Genomic DNA, 19,517 nt, shown 5'->3' on the forward strand with positions numbered 1-19,517 from the left:
AAAGCAAAGAAGCGTTGGATATTTGAGTCTGCTACGCGTCTTCAAACGCTTGACGGGTCACAATCTACCCGTTGTATTGACATACCAGTGGGGGAAGTAAGAAGGCGTCCGTCCTTCTCTCTCTAGCGTTTCGTCTGAGCTGGTTGCACTGCTAAACGCTACACTTCCTGGTTCGCCGATAAACTCACAGCGTTCATGGGACTTGTAGTTTGTGTATTAGCACCCTTGAACAGCGGTGAGTGCAAACGGCGGACTGGATTATAGTCCATTGGAGGACTATGCGATGTGGACACGAATCAGGCAGTCGGTTTATAAATTTCAGAAATCTCGTTTAGACCGCTGATTGGCGTGTTAAATTTCATTATTAACATCGCTTCGCGTTGTGACAGTTTTGCGTCTAAATCGCCGCCTCTTGGATCTTTTTCGATTTTTGATAATACTGTCCATTTTAAATCACTTTTCACATGTTTACATTTCACCCAATGATTTACTAATGGGGCATTTTCCACTCCTCTGTGGATTCTCGATGTATGCTGTGTGATGCGATGTCGCACTTCTTGCTTTGTCTTCCCTATATATACCAGGGGGCAAGGGCAGATGATCGCATAAACGACGTTTTTAGTTTTACAATTTGTAAAAGCGTCGTGCTTCCAGTAGATGTTCTCAAAGGTGAACACAGAGTCTTCTATGGTTTCGTTGCAGCAAGTGCACGTTCCACACTTGTGTTGTCCTTTGGGGGGAGGAAGCCCCAGCATACTTTGTAGTGTTGGTGCCCTTGCAATGGGTAAGGCAGCTCTAACAATATAATTAGCCACACTTTTCACTTTCTTGTATGCGAAGAGTGGAGGAACAGAAAAATCCTCATGGAGGTTTTTGAGTAGATGCCAAAAGGTTGTCACACATACCATCCTTTTAGTGTCCTCTTTAGTTTTTCTTTCGAGTAGAGTTTCACGCGGAGTCCACCAGGCACGTTTCAGAGAGTTCTTTAGGATACCCTCTTTGTATCAGACGATTTTTCAGGTGGTCAGCATGTTTGAAGTAAAGAGGACACTAAAAGGATGGTATGTGTGACAACCTTTTGCCCAGCCGCCAATCAGCACAAGAAACTGATATTGTCCAATTGGTTGTGTACGGCCCATAAAATTTTACATGGCAAAGGCCCCCCCATCCTTTCTAATATGGCCCGTCCCTATAAACCTCCACGCCTTTTGCGCTCAGACCAGCAACATCTTTTGCAATCTGCGAGAGTCAGGAGAGCTCGGACGGGGGGCAGGCGTTTCTCGGTACAGGTGGCATCCCTGTGGAACTCTCTGCCCCTTAAGATTCGCTCAGAGCACAAGATCCTAATATTTAGGAAACTTCTCAAAACTTACTTGTTTCCACAGTAGTGAGTTATTGAGTTCCTCCTTCTTTGGTCTGTTGCGCCGGGATGCCCCCGGGTAAGCTGAGCGCATTACAAATTTCATATAATAATAATAATAATAATACAACGGGTAGATTGTGACCCGTCAAGCGTTTGAAGATGCGTAGCAGACTCAAATATCCAACGCTTCTTTGCTTTGTTCCACAGCCAAGGAATGACTGCCCCTGACTAAAGAGGACACGCCGGCAAACAAGAAGCCGCCACAGCGGGTAAGGACGACTCCCCCGAGTGAGCACATGCAGAATGAATGCTGACCCGTGAGAATGTTTAATACAGCGAGTGTCTATATGTTTTTCCCTTATAGTCCCTGTGAACATCTTTCCTGTGGGATACCTCACCCCTTAATTGGGTTGTCTACTCTTCACACGACTGACTGCGATACTTTGCACTTGTCTCAAGGTAGGGAGTTGCCATGGCTTAGATGGAGTTGGTCTCTCATTCTCTTTTTCCAAATCTGTTTTAGTAAGCGCTTGTTGTTGTTTTTTCAGAACCCATCCGGTCCTGAGGAGAACCCCAACAAATAACAGGGGTTCGAAACGCGTCGACCAGCCTTGCCCCGTATTTGGTTTTTCACTGATGCCATAAGACAGCACGTTTTGTTTTGCGATAAAAGACCCTTTGGTTGAACTTTGTATTACACAGACTTTAAAAATTGATTATCACAAACAGGATTACTTCCAGCTATCCGTTACCAATACGTGGGCATTCTTTGTTATTGTTCTTTTGCTTTTTGTGTGACTGTTGTTTGTATGATTGAAGTGGCCAAGTGTGTATGAAATGTATAAAATGTTTCTTGTAATTGTTGTACATGTTTGTATATAGTGTATATAAATTCTTTGTATCCCCATGCACTAATAATATTGTGCTAAAAAAACATGAAAATTTCAAAAAGAGAATAAATCTTGCAGAATGCTAGACTGTGAACAGGTTGTTTTTTGTTTAACTCATTAACAATCTTGGTGAATTTTTTGACTAGTAAGAAGGTTTTCCAGCATTGGCCTTTGTTTCGTTATATAAAGTTTGGTTGGACTCAGCCTTGCTGAGATAGGAGTCAAGACCCTTGTTTGATTCTTTGCATTTCTTACCGCCATGAGGGAGTTACATAGATGGTACATGGGCGTTCACATGAAACAACCCGAACCGTCTGATGCAAACCGTATCTACAAACAATATTAGACATGGTTTAGTGCCAAAAGTTAACGCCATTTGCAGCACACATACAAAGTAGGAAAAGTTCTAAAGTGTGTGTAAGCATAGTATTGTGTACGGGAATGGTCCCCTTACTGTACAAAACCTATGTTAGGCACAGGTACGCACATTAGCGCTATGGTGCTACGAAGTGTGCTTGGAAACAGCAGCTGAAATCAGTGCAAGCGCTGGGAAGAAGGGAAGAGAGAGCCATATCGGTGTAGATATGGAAGTTTCCTGCTTCCTACATGTCACACAACACAGCACAGCATTTTTGGCTTTTGCGCTCTGTGCCTTGTTTGAAAATCTAGGCCCAGGTGTGCGCAGAATTCAAGCATTTAATGAAATTTCAGTAAAACTATGCCAAATTATGCAAAATTAAGTAAAATGTAAATCTGTAATTTTGTGCTATAGTTTAGCGTATTAGTTCTCGTGTCAATTTTTGGCTTAGTTATATCTCTGTAGCTAAAGGGATAACCCCTTCGCTGCGTTCATCGGCCAACGGCCGTCGCAAGCTCTACCTTCGTAGTGCTGCTCACGCCCGTTGGCCGACGTGGCCCCGCCCACTCCGCTAAACGGCCATACCAAGGCAGAATTGCCGCCACAGTTAAACAGTTAAGGTAGCATGTAAATGTTTTTCATAAGACATCGTTTTCTTTCAGGAATGGAGGAATGTCATTGCATGTCACCACATAGTAGGATTTGGATTTGATTTGAATTCAAATTTAATTTAAATGTATATTCTATTTTGTTCTTTCCTAGGTACTGACCAGGAGCAGTTACAAACATGCAGCTGTAGCCAGATGTTGGGTATAGAGGTTACTGCCCGCCCTGATCGATTATGAGGGTATTTTTAATCCATTTATCACATGCACTTTACAACTTTTAATTTTGGTCCTGACGAAGCGCCAACGACCCTTAAGGCGACGCAGGCGCGAAACATGTTGACCTATGTCTCTCTATACCCAGGCATAGTATGCCTCTGGGGCTAGATTTTATTTAGCAGTTAAGTCTGCTCAGGGTACATGACTAGAACAATTGCTGCATGTTTACCCTTTACGAATTTCACTTTACACTAGCACGCATTTTTTTAACCCTCAATTGACCCACCACACACACCCCCCCGCACACCCGCATGCACCATCCGGCAGTCCTATAAAAGATCTCCGATAATGAGATCCTTCGGGGGACCCGTAGGGGATTGCAGCGCCGGCCCTACAAGGAGCAACTGCCCGATGATGAAGCATGACACCTTTCGAGGTGTGTGAGGGCAACAGAGGACATAAAATGTTTTCCGTTTTCTGTGGGTCCCTTTACCTAGGGATTCTGTTTCTTCTCCCCTTTTCTTCTTTTTTCCACATATGGGTGACATCAGCACCCTCATGCATTGGTGACTTTTTGCACCCTGCATTAGGAACAGTGTCCCTTTTTGGAAACCACATAGTAGGAACCATAGCTGTTTATGAGCCTGACTTCCACAAAACAATATATTATGGGGCTTATTTATGCGCTCTTGCGTCACTTTTGTGCTGCCGATGTATCACTTTTTGTGACGCACCTGCAGTGTAAATATTGCACCATGTTGTGCCTTATTTCCAAAGTGACGCTTCTGAGTAGATGTGTCACTTTGTAACCCCCTCCGCTACATTATACCTGCACAAGGTATAATCCATGCAAGGGGGGGTGCTGACGGAAGAAAGGGTCTTAGACGTGACGCAATGAAATTTCTAAGATTTCACTGTGCCACTTCTAGGACACAAATGCATCAATATCTTATGCCTGCCTCATGGTAAGAGGTAAGACTGATGCAGGAACATTTAACATGGGATTTGCCTATGTGTAATGACCCATTGCTGGAGTTGCGTCACTTTTGTGATTCGTCATTTTTGCACCTGCAAATACGTCAAAAATACTGACGTATCTCTAATCCCATACTGTAAATATGGCGCACCATTGGTTTCGCAAGGAGGGCGCAATGAAAAGTGACACATCACTCTTTTTATAAATGAGGCCCTATGCTTTGCACAATATACCAGCTCTATAATACTCATCCGATTTATGGAGAAGCAGCCAAAGGTTTTGACTTTTTGTCAGAAGGGAAAAGGTGTAACTAGTAACCACTGACATTAAAAAGCATTATATAAAAGCAGTCACTCGCTTATCTCTAACTTTCAGTGATGCAATCTATGAAATAATAATTATTTAGTAATACTTTCCACACATTAAGAAAATGGACTGGTCTTTCAAAACATTAATATGGCTGAGGGAAACATTGGAATGTTTTTTTAAACTAATCAAATATGTATTTTACTAGTATCACACAGAATTACGAATGGAGGCCTCATGTTTATCGGTACCAACCTGCATTCCTTTTCTCCATTTTGATGAGGCTTTGATCTCTATCACAAGGCTCTCAAAAGGCAAATATGTTAGAAGTGGAAAACCTCACTGTTAGACCTGCCATCCTTAGGATGGTCTTCCCCAAACATTTTGCTTTCCTCTTCCATTTTTTTGATGATCTCTCTTTTGCTGGCCTTAAGACTCTGTGCACCTTACCACTGCTAGACAGTGCTAAAGTGCATGTGTTCGCTCCTTAAAACATGGTAACATTGGCTTATCCCGGAACAGCATATTTAATGTGCTTATAAGTCCCTAGTAAAGTGGTACTACATGCACCTAGGGCTTTTATATTAAATGCTACCAGTGGGCTTGCAGCGGTTATTGTGCCACCCACTTAGGTAGCCCATTAAATATTTCTCAGGCCTGCAATTGCTGTCTGTGTGGGCATTATAGACTGCCATTTTGGCCTGGTAAAATAAACCTTTGACAGGCCCAGACCTTCCTTTTCAATACATATCGGTCACCCCTATCCTAGGGCAGGTTCTTTCAAGATGTTTAAGTCACCACTAGGTCATCCCTAGAGTAGGCCCATGGCAGTCAGTCCAGTGGGCAGGGTGCAGTGTATTTAAAAAGTAGAACAGGTGCTTTTAAGTTTTGCATGTCCGGATAGTAAAAAAACTGTTAAATTAAGCGTTTACTACACTTCTGCAAAGCCTACCTCTCCCATAGGATAACATTGAAGTTACCTTATTACATTTAATATGCTGTAACTTCCAAATTCCCCTGGTAACCAGTTCATGTTTGGTGTCTTTGGAATTGTAATTACAATTCCTCTCTTATGGTATAGTTAGTGGAATTTACTTACAATTTTGAAAATGCACCTTTTAGAATGCTGGCATTTACCTGCCTTAGCAATTTGGTACCTGCAGTCTGGCTCTGGGTCAAGTGATGGTGTATATGACAGTTGGGCTTTTATTCTTCCTAGACAGCCACACACAATAGAAAGCTTAGGTGTGCCTGGATGGGACATCGCTGGTAAGATGCGAGAGAGGAGCTGGACACAGCCCTAACTAGCACTTTAATAGGCTGCGTTCTGCCTCCACACAAAGGGATGCATACCCAATGTAGTTAGTATGGAGCCAGTTCCAGGCATGCAGGAACTTGTTCATTTAAAAGGAGAACCTGTAGATGCTTCTCCAACTTCAAAGAAGTAACTGAGTATAAGTATTCAACTTGAGGTACTAACCTTCAGTACACTTCTGGACCTGTGGATACTATGCCAGCAAGAAGGACTGTTCTTCTGCTGAAGGACTGCCACTCTGCTGGACCCTGGTCTGAAGTACTGAAGCCCTGCTGGGCTGACCTGCTGCTGCTGCCATCCTGCCTGTGTCAGAAAGGCCGGGCCTGCATCTGTTGAACCCAGGACCTCAAAGGGCTAGTTGGCTGACCTCCTGACTACAGCCTCATGGACAGAAGGATCCATCAACTTGAATCCTGCAGCTGGACTCTGCCTTTTGTAAGTCAACCCTGTTAAGTGGTGCTACCCTAGTCCTGGACTCTTGGGAGTGGGCCTAAGGTACTCTGCCAGCCTCTGTGGATCCAGTGAATCCAACGCACCTCTTCTGCCGCAGGACACAACCCTGAGCAGAACTAAAGCATTGCTGCTGGTGCGTGGATGTTCCCATTATAAAGATCTGCATCACAGCATGTTGCCTCATCGGAACCACAGGTGCAATGCATCCTCAGCACCATATTTTTTCATCCCTTATCAAAGACAGCATTGATGACATTGCCGGACTCCCCATTTCAGCCTCACAGCTCCTTGGAACTGACTCATTGCCCTGACTGTGCGACGCATACTCAATGGTGAACTTTGTAATGCAAGCCCTCGACGACGGGACCCCTGACGAAGATGCAAGATCAAACACCTCAGCCCCAGGTTTTTTGGTCAGCTGGCCTAACTGGGTACCTGTAGCCAGCTGGCACTCCATCTTGATTGACCTGAATTTGTTATGTCCCCCTGGGCTGGCACACACAGATATCCACAGTAGCCCCTTTGTGCTTTTTGATGCTTTATTTACTGAAATCTTCTCCAGTTTTACTCTTTGGGTATTTGCCATTTTGGTCTTGATTTCTTTTTAAAAAATGTATCTATTTCTCTCATCTGGCGTGGCATGCCCTTTGTGCCCTTGTGTCAATGTATTACTGTTTGAAGTTTTACACAAATACTTTACAAATTGCCTCTAAGTTAGGCCTGGCTGCTCTGTGCCAAGCTACCAAAAAATTGAACGCAGTTTATTTTAGGTTTCGCCAGTGACTTCACCCTGACAAGAATTTTGGTTTCTGTTTGAGAAGGATTTTACCCCCTCAACCAGTAATCCAATATTGTCAACCCCCATTTTCTTACTTATGGATTCAGTTTACCTCAGAGTGACAAAGTACCAAATTTCCCATTTGTAATATATCTAAGCCAATGATTCAGACCTGCAACTGGAAAATCATACTGGAACTTGACCATCCTACCACAAGGACTCTACACTGCTTCGAGGACACAACATTGAATTTAAAAATTGTGGGCAATGTTTTACGTCACCCTTCAGCCATGCAAGGGGTTGCAAGAGAGACACAAAACCTAGGTGAGATTTATTAAGTCATGAAAATCCACCTTACGTGGCACTGCATGGCTTGAAAACTCTAGAGTAATGCAAGGCAGTGCAAATTGCTGCCTTGCTTTACTCTGCACTAGTAAGGCGGGCGATGGGTGGAGAGTGGGTTCCCACACATCTGCCCATGGATTTTGGTGCATCCACAGATTTACCATTAGTGGTAGACCTGGGAATGCGTTATTATGCTATGCTTTCTCCAGGGAGGACATAACTAGAAGAAATATCTTTAGTTCTCATCATTATTTTCCTCTTTCTAAAGGTTCTACATTCTGCAACACACATAGATAGAGGAAAATGCATCTCAGGATTATTTGTGTGCTAAAAAGTGGCATTTCCTGCAAAAAAACAATCCTGCCTACAACGCAGACATGATGAAAGGGTGTCTGTGTTCACTCTAGGCAGCCACAAGTAAGCCAATATTAGGAAAGGACAGAAATCCGCTGTACAATGGTAAATACAATGCATTTCTGCCCTTTCCTTTCACACAGTGTATCACAGCAAGGGGGTTTGCTGTGTTGCTCTGCATGAAAAAAGTATAAATGGGTCCCTGTCTCACACACATAAACAGTCATGAAAAATGAACCAGGAACCTGAATGAGAAAAGGTAATCCTAGTCTTTAAATAGATGTTCATGCACAGTTCCAACCAACATTATACACAACCTATTTGTTGCTGCCTTTATGACAGCATTCCACACCGCCCCAAATCAAACATATGCAGCTGAACAGCAGAATAGAATTTTCAGATGTAATCTAAAACAGCCCTTAATCAGACCATGCTAAAAACAAGGCCTCATCACTTACAGTAACAATATGCAACTGCCTTCGGAGGACTTCTATGAACAGCACTTTGGACAACCACAAACTATTCTGGTGGCCTTCCCTAGTTAAAAGGTGTGCCATTATTTTTGCACATTTCTTTTCTCACATCTCCGCTGTAATCATGAAAAATCCATTCAAGCATAATCGTAAAAAAAACCTACAGCCACAATACCAGCCATCCTTGAGTTTGTAAAATGCTGGTGTAAATACCTGTTTTCATATTGCAGTATCCTCTAGTTCGACTTAATTACTGGCGGATCACTAACAGAATATCGACCACCACAAATATCAGAACATAAATATCAACCTCCTATATGTATAAGTCCAAATATATCTAAAAAAAATATTGCTGTAAAAAATTATCGATGAACAAAATATTGTGTTTTTTATGTATAAAAATTAATGCAAAATTAATAATATAATAAGTTTAACTTGGAAAAAAATGGAATATATATTTACTTAAAACAATGAATACATAATAATTTGAATTCATTTTAAAATGTTATAAATATGTAAAACATTATAAATGAATATATATATATATATACACATACACTTGTAACATAAAAACGAATTAAAAAAAATTATGTTATAAATTAAAATATTAAAATATTTGATATTTTTGAAACCTACAATTTGCACTACATTAAGTGCAACAGTAGAGAAAGTGTTGGAAAGCAGAGACCTACAAATTATTATCCCCACTCCATTGAATGCAATAGTAGGGAAAGTGTATAGAGGAGGGGATAAAATTACTATTACCACTCCAGCAAGTGCAACAGTAGGAAAAGTGTTGGATAGCACAGAGGATCAAAATTACTATTCCAAATCCTGCACGAACAACAGTAGGGAAAGTATTGGCTAGTGGAGGGGTAAAAATTACTATTCCCACTCCAACGAGTGAAACAGTAGGAAATATGTTGGATAGAAAAGGTGCAAACATTACTATTCCCAGTCCAGTTTGTGCAACAGTAGGGAAAATGTTGGACCGCGGAGTGGAACAAATTACTTTTCCCACACCAGTGAGTGCAACATTAGGGAAAGTGTTGGATAGTGAAGGGGTATAAATTCCTTTTTTTTTTTTTTTTATTTTAAAGTGTTTTTTATTTGCATCAAAGAATCACATATACAATAATAAACAATTCATTTTTCCATGACTTAAACAGAGAAAAAAAAAAAAGCAGAAATTAGAAGATGGCAATGTTCCATAATTACCCTTAAATTAGCGTAAGAAATAGCAGTAGTAATACTAGTACAATGCAAAGTTTACAATTAAAAATCGGCAATTTTATGTTTTGAAAGGAACTTATTACGACATAAATAGGCCCCATATTCTATAAATTTTTCGCCTGGCCTGCCCTCCTCTAGCATCTGCAACAGCCGATTCCATCCTATAGATTTCATTTACTAACCTCCACCATTCTAGAACTGTTGGTGGGTTTTTTTCAATCCAAGCTCTAGCAACAATTAACCTTCCACAAGTAATTAAAACATTCAACAAGTCTTTAAACCTTTCCCCCCCACTAATGCCTACACAAACATCTATATTTGAGAATAAGAAAGGTTGCTCCAGCCTCTCGGTAATAACCTTAGTTATTCCTTCCCAATATTCCTTGAGGCAAGGGCAATTAAAAAACATGTGAACAATGTCAGCCCCACTCAAATCACATTTAGGGCACTTCGTTTTATCTGAATAAGTATTATTCGTTGACCATTTAAGTATTCTATCAGGCGTGTAATATAGTTGACATATTGTTTTAAACAGCTGTAGTTTTAAGCTGGAAGATATCACTGTTGTATTTAGGCTTGTAAGTGTTTTAGCAATCAAGTCTGAGGAGATATTAATGGCAAGTTTCCTATTCCATTTCTCTGTTAGAGTGGTAACATCACTAGTCTTGAGATCAGAAAAGAGTTTATAACCCACGCTTATGATGGATTTATCAACATCCCTATGAATGCAGTCCCATATCTCAGATTCTAGGATTATAGTAAGTTCTATTTTATTCACCAGGTAATCTCTGATCTGATAGTACTTAAACCTAGCTATCTCTGGTAAGTTAAAGCAAAGTTTCATTTTATCAAAAGCCATAAAACCCCGATTGTCAAATAAGTCCCCCAGAAGTCTAATGCCAGAGCTTAAAAACACTTGACAAGCTGTATCATGAAAAATAATAGGAAAGCCGGGGTTGCCCCAAACAGGTGTTTGACTATGAAAAAGAGAGGTATTGCATTTAGCCATAATAGATCGCCAAATGCTCATAGTATCCTTTATGGTCTTAAATTTTACCCTTTTAAAGTAATTGGGGTCGTTCATCCTATACACAAACATGTTGGCATCTAGTCCTAATAAAAACTTGTGAAAATATGTACAGTTATCCAAAGCAGCTAAGCTGCGGATCCGAGACAAAAATGATGACCAATAGTATAATTTGAAGTCCGGAAATAGCAATCCTCCTTGACAAAAGGGAAGTTTAAGTAATGACAAAGCACGCCGGGCTTTTTTGTACCCCCATACAAAGCTGCCAATCATACCTTCTAATCTAGAAAAGAAGGAGTTATTGACCCGCAGAGGGATAGTGCGAAATAGATATAGGAATTTAGGCAAAATTTTCATTTTTATTAAATTTATTCGACCAATGATGTTGATGGGAAGTTTATGCCATTTCTTGAGTTGCATAGCTGTTTCTTTTAATAAGGGTTCATAATTCAATCCTATTATGGAGTCAATATCTGCACAAATTTTGACACCTAAGTACGTGGCTGTATTGCTAATTCCAGGGAGTGGGGGATTAGCTTGATAGTTCATAACAACTTGGGTTTTGGTAATATTTAGTTTGTAGCCAGAGACCGAGGCATAGGTGCCAGCTTCTTTTAATATACCTTTCATAGTCTTTGCAACATCTGGAGTGAAGACAGCTATATCGTCAGCATATACAGCGATATCTAATTTCTCTAATCCATTAAAAAAAGGGCAAATTGAAGTTTGTTGTTGTAGCGCAATTAAAAAGGGTTCTATTGCAAGTGCAAAAAGTAATGGTGACAAAGGGCACCCTTGCCTTGTCCCTCTTTTAATGGAGAACAGAGAGGAGCATTTCCCCATATATGAAACCTTACCCATAGAGTTATCATATAAAGATTGTATCCACCGTAAGTATTTTCCTTTAATCCCAAAAGCTTGTAGTATTGCCCACAAAAAACCCCACCCCACCCGGTCAAATGCTTTTTCAGCGTCCAGTAAAATCATACCGAGTGGGGTGTGTTTAATCCGTGCCGCATCAAAAGCTGATATAGCCATATTAATGTGTGCTGTTGTGTCGCGTTTAGGAATGAATCCATGTTGTTGGGGAGAGACTAGTTGGGACATAAATGGAGCTAATCTAGTAGCCAGTATTTTGGCGAAGATTTTAGCATCGCTATTAATAAGGGATATAGGCCTATAAGATCCCCTCTCTTGTGGTGCTTTTCCTTTTTTTAAAAAGAAAATAATTTGGGTCAGATTCCATGATCTAGGTGCTTGTTGCCCATTACCAATAGCGCTGATCACGTCAACCAATAGTGGTAAAAGTTCGTCAATACAATATTTGTACATTTCCAAGGGGATAAGATCTTCCCCGACCGCTTTACCCATTGCCAAAGATTTAATTGCACCCCTCACTTCTAAGGACGTGATCTCGGCCTCTAATTGAGCCGATTGGTCTAAATCTAAGTTCTTGACTTTATTAACACCAATGTAATTCTTAATACAATCGTCTAAAATAACATCCTCCGGTGTATAGAGAGTTTGATAGAATGAAGCAAACTGTTGTAGGATTGATTTTGGATCAGAAAATAATTGATTATTGTCCCCTTTAATTTCTTTAACCATATTAATGGAGCGATCTTCCGCAACTTTGTAAGCCAGCAATTTCCCACTTTTATCTCCACTTTCATACTGTTCCATATGATACTTTCTAAGTTTATTAATACTTTTATCTCTCAGAAGGTTTTTAATTGCTGCTTTAAGCTCGATTAATTTGAGATTCAGAGCTTCTAGGTTTGAAGCATTGTTACAAATGGCATCAGATATCTGGAGTTCGGTATCCCTTATTTCATTTAACCTATGCTGGTTAATGGTCCGAAGTTCTTTGTTCTGCCGCCATATGTATTGTTGGGTGAATCCCCGTACACTAGCTTTACATGCATCCCAGACTATCCATGGTAAGCTTGAATGTCTGTTATTGTCAATAAATTCTTTTATATGATCCCTAAGTTGATTTATAAACATGGTGTCAGAAAATAAGTATCGTGGGAAGGAGAATGAACGAATAGAATTTTCCTCAGTTATGAGTGTAAATGTTATGGAGATCGGATTGTGATCAGATGTCACCCTAGGATATATGTCCATTGAACATTTACATTTCTCAAAAATCAAACCTGACGCCCAGATCATGTCGATGCGCGAACACATCTTATGAGCCGCTGAATAAAAAGTATATCCACCTGTATCATGGTATAAAGATCTCCATACATCTTTCAAAAGATGAATTGCTGCCAGCTCCAAAATTGCAGCCCTAGTTTTCCTCATCCTTTGAAAAGCATTTTTTCTTGTACTATCCAATTTATAATTCATTATACAGTTAAAATCTCCTAGCACAATTATCTCACCCCTCCATCCCAGTAATTCCATGTTAATTTGGTCAAAGACTAAAGGTTCGTCCTGATTAGACGCGTAAACTCCACATATTGTAAGTTTAAAATTTTCTAACTTTATCTGCGCTATCGCCCATCTCCCCGCTTTATCGGTTAAAGTCTTAACTACTTCACATTTCAGCCCTCTATGCTTTAAAATCGCTACTCCCCTAATAGAAGCATTGAATTCCGTGCTTACTATTAGATCAAACCCTAGTTGTTTAAGAAGATTTCTGTCTTTATAGGCGATATGTGTCTCAGTTAGGACTATTATTTGTGGACTATACATCCTAAGTTCCTCATAGACGAGCCGGCGCTTAATTTTATTATTTAATCCAGAAACATTCCACGTTAAACACTTTATTAAATGCATCCTAAATTATATATTTCCTTTCCAATGTAACCTATGTAACCAAAAAAAGTAATCACTCTCAGTGTCTTGTGAAACATTTTAGTTTTTCTTTTTTTTTCATTTTTGTGACCTTTGATGCAGTTTTTACCCCCAACCAAAGTTACCCTTACCCCACCCCACACTCTGATATTGCCTCCCCCCACCCCGTGTTTACCTGTGGATCCCCCCTTCTTGTTGACTGCCGTTCACTTGGCAGTAAGTGGGTGGAAAAAACGCTAATCGGGTCCAGGTATAATTAATCTGTGCAAAACAGTTCCATGCAGTCCAACATGTATTCTCAATACCTCTCTTCAGATTCTTTCAATATCGTATAAACATTTAAGTTCCTGCCTAACATTAGTATATATAATGAGAAGCTAAAAAAGAAAAAAGGAGAAGATTTTACACCATTATTTACTTCTAGATATTCTTATGTTCAATCAGACCATCATTTCCCAGTCTTCCAGGAGGTAATTGCTTTTTCAACCTCAGCTGTGTCAAAGAAAAAGTATGAGTGACCATTTTTAATCACTTTAAGTTTAGCAGGCTCTTGCAAATAAGCTTGAAAACCAAGTTCTTTAATCGGATCTATAAACTGTTTAAGCTTCCACCTTTTCTCTAATGATAGTTTGCTTAAATCCGATCTCACAAAAAAAGTTACTGATTCAATAGTGACTGGAGTATTAGGCCGAGCTTTCAGAGAGATGGCCTGTCGAAGCAGAAAATTGCCAATGTAAATCAAAATGGGTCTTGGAAATTTTCCGCTCTTATCTCTCTGGAATTGGGGTAAACGATGTGCCCGTTGAATCTGAGAATCCCAATCCCAATCAGACAGGTCAGGAAAAGCTTTCTGAAACAGGTGGGTAATGTATGCCCTCGGGTCTGCCCCCTCTGCTCCTTCCGCAATACCAAAGACACGGAGATTCTGCCTCCTATTCCTATTCTCCAAATCCTCAAGTTTGGCCTGCATCTGAGTTATTTGTAAATCATGTCTATTCAGCTCTGCTTCAGAATTTTCTGATCTCTCTTCCGTAGTGGCCACTCTCTGCTGCAGTTCTTCAATGTCCTGTGACATCGCTCCCAGTTTACACGCCATCTCCTGTAAAGAGGTTTGAGTTCTGCTGTTATCATCTCTCATCTGCTGGTAGTGAATTTTAGCCTCTTGTTTTTGTTCGTTTAAGAGGTGTAGGATTGTCTGAAAAGAAGCAGTCACTTCGCCCTGCGGTATCCATTCAGTAGCCCCTGTAGATGAGGTTAAAGTGTTGTCGCCCGTACACACAGCTAGAATAGGTTCACCTAGCAAGGTCCTAGCAACCTCAGGAGTAGTGGCCATCGGTGTTTCGCACATATCGTCACTTAGGCTAACGCTATTGCTGATGTCATTGCTATCAATTAACCCGGAAGCTGAAGATGAGGTGATATTGTCTTCAATAGGCTTCGAGGTAGGTACAGAGGACTCAGGCTGTGACGGATCCTTGGTGTTAGCTTCAATACCAGCTACAGTGTTAGCTTGCTTTGTTTTTTCTGTAAGAATAGGACTGGGTGGAGTATCTCCTTTTGTTTTATCCGTGGGTTCAGTAATTACATCATTGGGACTATTGCCAGACAGACGTAAAGCCATGGTTTTTACGCCTCCTTTAGCCTGCACCCACTGTCTGATAGGGCTGTTTTCAGCGATAGCCTTTAGGGCATTTGCCTTTGATTTGCCCGCCATTTTAGCCACCTTATTCTTACTTTTCCCTTTGGGCTTTTTGGATACTGTTTTGTTTTTTTCCTTAGTCATACATAAGGGTGTGTTGCTCCCCTGTTCATTGACATCCACGTATTCCTCATCTGTCCCACTTATTTCAGCGTTAGCATCATTCACAGTTCCTTCCGTTTCACTAGCTTCCCCAGCACAGCTTTTATCGAGTGATATACTAGGAGTATTAGTAATTGCTGTGGAGTTTTTAATGCAGTTTGAAGACTGGTTTGTTGCAGGGTCGCGATGAAGGGTAGGAGTGCTTCTAGTATTTTCTGTTGAGGTAATGGTGGTAATGGTGGTACTAACGTTGGGATCTAAATCAGCAGCTTTTTCCGTTATTGTAGTGGCTGAGGTCAGTATCCCAGTAATACCCTGTGCTGCAGGGGCTGAGTCATCACCAGTAGCTGTGTTAGTAGTATTTTGAAAAAGCTTCACGGGGTCTTTTACATTGTTCTGCTCTCTTACCACCCCATCTGCAGTATTACCTCCCTTCTGACCCTTATCCATTGTATTACCTTGTGTTTTTACTCCGTTTCCATCTGCTTCTACTGTTGCCGCTTCTGCTGCTGCTGTGCCAGTACCTGCTCCGTTCCGTATCTCCTGCCCGGTACCTTGCGCAAAACTCAGCGCCATGTCCATGGTGTTTTTCTTGATTGCCAGGATCTCGTTGATAGCTGTAACCGACAGCGAGACCGCTGCTGCTGCTCCTCCTCTCCCGCCCGCGCTCGCTGTGGTGTTGCGCGTCGTCCGTGTGGGCGGTTTCGGCGCCATCCTGCCGCTCGCTCTCTCCAGCTGGGCTGCTGCCGGTGCTGTGGGGGAACGCAGGCATGAACAGCGGATTGCCGCTAAGGGTGAAGTCGATCCCAGCCTGATCCACGTTGCCGGGTTTAGCAAGCCTCGCCAAGACCTTCCTGTGAATTGCTGCCACTGCTGTAGTACCTGGTTTGCTTCGGCAGGTTTCTTGACAGGTTTCTTGGCAGCAGTAAAAGAAAAAAGTTTTTGGAAACGGCTCCGGATTTGCCGTAATCTCCACATACCCCGTTGCTCACGATATCGTTGTAACCTTCAGTAACCTTCAGTTTGTCTTCAGGTAAGATTTCTTCCGTGCTCTGCTATATTGTAGCACACAAACCGGTTACCGCTTTGAACCTGGACCCGACATCAGCGCTTCCACTCCTGGCGGTGTCAATCCGCCATCTTGGATCCCCTCTGCAACCCATCGAAGGGGTATAAATTCCTATGCCCACTCCTGTGAATGCAGCAGTAGGAAAAGTGTTGTATGGTGGAGGGGTAAAAATTACTATTCCCACTGAAGACAATTCAAATTTTAAAACAAACAAAATATCAACTACAATATAAAAGATAATAAAAAACAAAAACAAACATAAAAAAACTACAAAACATAGAAACATATTATAATGTTAAAAAAATCAAAAATTACATACAAAGATACAAATTACTTTTTTTTACAAACAAATCAATAATTTGTAATAGAAATTAATTTAATCAAAAACATTAATTATTACATTTAATATTTGTTTTCCTACCCTAAAACACCACACAATTAACAACACACATCTAAATTTAAAAAAACGGGTCCCTTCATAATAGGCAATTTAATTATCAATTAAACAAATATTACCAATACAGAAAGCAATTTATGCACTGACCAAACGTTACCCCATAGAACCAAAATCCACAAACAAAATAAAAATAAAAAATTACCAAAAATGTTTATCAAGAAATAAATGAATATTAATGATCAAATAATTATTGATTCATTTATACTAAATAACTTTCCACCCTCTACCCCAATAAACACGACAACACACACCTAAAAATCATTACACAATTTCCCTAACTCATTTTACATTAATAAATTAATATCAATTAACCACAAATAATTCATTAATTAAAAAAAATACCTTCCAACCATTTACAACTATAAACCCCACAACGTAGATATCAAATTCATTGCACAATTGCCATATTTAAATTTTAATTTATTAACATTAATTTCCCCTATAAGCCCCACTACCCATTTCTAAAAACATGACACAATTAACATAATGAACTAACAAATAATTAAATAATTACAATTAATAAGCACATTTTAAATAATTATCAATACAACTATTCCCACAATTAAGACTCTAAAATAAAATAAAATGAATATTATATAAAAAATATTAATGATTTAATAAGATTACATTACTTCCCATCCTACTCCCCTATCAACTCACTCCTAAAAAATGACACAATTAGCATAATTACCAATTAATTAATATTAATTACTAAAACATTAATAAATAATTATTAATAAATTAATTCCCACAATGAACTGTATAAGATATTAAATAAATAAATATAAATTAATAATAATTTAATTATAATTATATTACTTCCCACCCTATTCCCCTATAAACCCGCTCCTAAAAAATGACACAATTATCATAATTACCCATTATTTATTAATAATGAACAAGCAATTGATAAATATTTAGTAATACATTGATTTCCACAATTAACAGTATAAAATATTAAATACATAATTGTTAATTATTAAAAAATAATTTAATTATAATTAAATTACTTCCCACCCTATTTCCCTATAAACCCACAACCAGCTACTTAATAAAATGACACAATTAACATATTTACCAATTAATTAAAATTAACATTCAAAATTAAGTCATTAATAATAAATGAATTACCACTATTAACACTATAAAATCTAAATTAAATAAATACTAATAAATAACAAATAGTATTTATGTATTATAGTTAAATTACTTTCCACCCTATTCTTCTATAAACTCACAACCCGCTATGACACTAAAACTCAAAAATGTAATTAAAATAAAATGTATAAAATGTATAACTACTAAAAATGTAACACATATATTAGAAAACAAATGTAATACTTAGACAAAATAATTGGGTACATACCTTTAAAATACATACTAAAATACATAGCACTAAGGGGTCGATTCCGATTCCAGTCGCAAAACGTACCGAACGACACGGACCTGGAAGGAAGACCGACCGACACGTACCGGCACCGTATGACCCGCGCAGTACGATGCAACGCGTGTGAATTACAACCCACCAGTACAGAACACAAGGTGCACGATTTAACCGTACAGAAATCCGTGAGTCGCCCGTAAATTGACCAACAACACGCATCAGGAATGGAACCGACAGACACGTACCCCCGCCGTATGACCCGCATAGTACGATGCAATACGTGTGAAACGAGACCGACTCACACGGAGCACAATCCTAATGACCAAGACATACAGAAACAGTGACTAGCATACAATCGACCCCTTTGCGTCCGACAGGTATGCCAACATAGAAACACAGCAGAGTGTGACAGACTAGCGTTACGCCGCAAGAGCATCAGTCCTGGTCAAACAACTTTATCATGCCTAACAAAACTAAAGGAAACAAGACAAAAAAGGACCAAAAAAGCAATGACAAAGCCAGTAAATAAATAAAAAAGAAGGAACAAAGACATACCCACAACTCCATCTACATAAAGGCCAGCAATCCCTACCATGATCCCTTGCAAACTACAGACTTAGGCCAGTAGACAACACCACCATACTGCAGAGACACACCACAGCTCACACATCATACAACCACACAATTTGCACCACTCAAAAAACGAAATCACATATTCACTGACAAATTCACACCCACCACACTCACTTACACCCTCACACCCACATCAATCCACACAACCACCCAGCACCAGGTCCCACAAGAAGAATCCAAAGTTCACAGATAGTGAGTTGGAAGTCATGATTGATGAAATATTCAAGTAGAGCCACATTTGTTTGGCACATTGGTCCAACAGACCCCCATGTCACAGAAAACAAATATGTGGGAGAGGACTGTTGGCAAGTTCAACACACTAGCACCTTGTCTGTGCACAGAGGAAGATATACAGAACAGGTACTACCATGTGCACAGGAGGGTCAAGAAGCACATTGACCGGGAGCATGCCTTGAGGAAGCAGACTGGCGTTGGCCCTCCTACTAAACCAACACACTTCAGATCCTGGGAGGAGAAGGTGCAGGCCATCCTACCACCGGAGAGCATCCATGGCTTAACAGGAATACCAGAGCCTGGTGAGTACACAGCCAATATACTCAATATTGTGCGGCAATACACATATATCACCGTCAAGGGGATTGGTTGACTCAGCGATCTCGCAGGCCGTAGGAGTCGGCCGTGCTCCGCGTGCACTGAATTAATCTGCGTGCCGCAG

The sequence above is a fragment of the Lissotriton vulgaris genome, chromosome 3_1, assembly GCF_964263255.1.
Source record: "Lissotriton vulgaris chromosome 3_1, aLisVul1.2, whole genome shotgun sequence".
NCBI classification, from domain to species: Eukaryota; Metazoa; Chordata; class Amphibia; order Caudata; family Salamandridae; genus Lissotriton; species Lissotriton vulgaris.